At 35.7% G+C, this 670-nt stretch overlaps 1 pseudogene; it reads right to left on the bottom strand.

The window, feature by feature from the left end:
* Positions 1-375: 375 nt before the first annotated feature.
* The window catches only part of LOC102870274, a 1623-nt pseudogene continuing 1328 nt past the window's right edge, over positions 376-670 (bottom strand).

The following is a 670-nucleotide window of genomic DNA, read 5'->3' on the forward strand; positions in this document are numbered from 1 at the left end:
AGCAGTACAGAGAGCTCTGATTACCTAATCTGTAGAGTTACACTGCTAATTTAAGGCCATTACTCCTGGGTAATTTATATCCACCATCTACTCCACATAAAAAAATAGGCAATTTTCTCCTCTATTCCTCTCTGATTTATAGGCCTGTAAAATGCACTAGATGGTCAGCTATGAATCAGTCCTTGCTTCACAGCAATGACTAAGATAACTATGACCCAGTTCAAGTAACTATGTCTCATATTAAATGTTGGTCTCATCAATATCAGTTCAAGGTGGTCAACCAACTCACAACATTTTCTATTTTAACATGTTCTAAATGGTTGTCTTATCCTCAATATCCTTGCCACTTTGCCATTCTGCTCTCAAACTAGTGCCCTAAAACACAAATCTGATTATTCCACTTTTCTTCTTCAAAGTCTTCAACAATGTTCCACTGTTTTCACAACAAAATTCTGACTTCCTAGCAAGGAAGCCAAATAAAGTATTGATTGTAGGCTACAAAGCTAGTCTCATTTTTCGATTGTCATGATCTTTCTCCTCACATGAAATTAGCATCTTTGAGATCTTTCCTTCCAGTTGAGTTTGGCTAAGTTACACTTCTATCCTCTCAGCATTTTGGAAGTTTCTATCACTAAGTTCTAGTTTTCTATTTGTCTTTCTTTTTTTTTTT

This window comes from Elephantulus edwardii, unplaced genomic scaffold, assembly GCF_000299155.1.
Source record: "Elephantulus edwardii isolate Elephantulus edwardi_28Jun2011 unplaced genomic scaffold, EleEdw1.0 scaffold00460, whole genome shotgun sequence".
Lineage (NCBI taxonomy): Eukaryota > Metazoa > Chordata > Mammalia > Macroscelidea > Macroscelididae > Elephantulus > Elephantulus edwardii.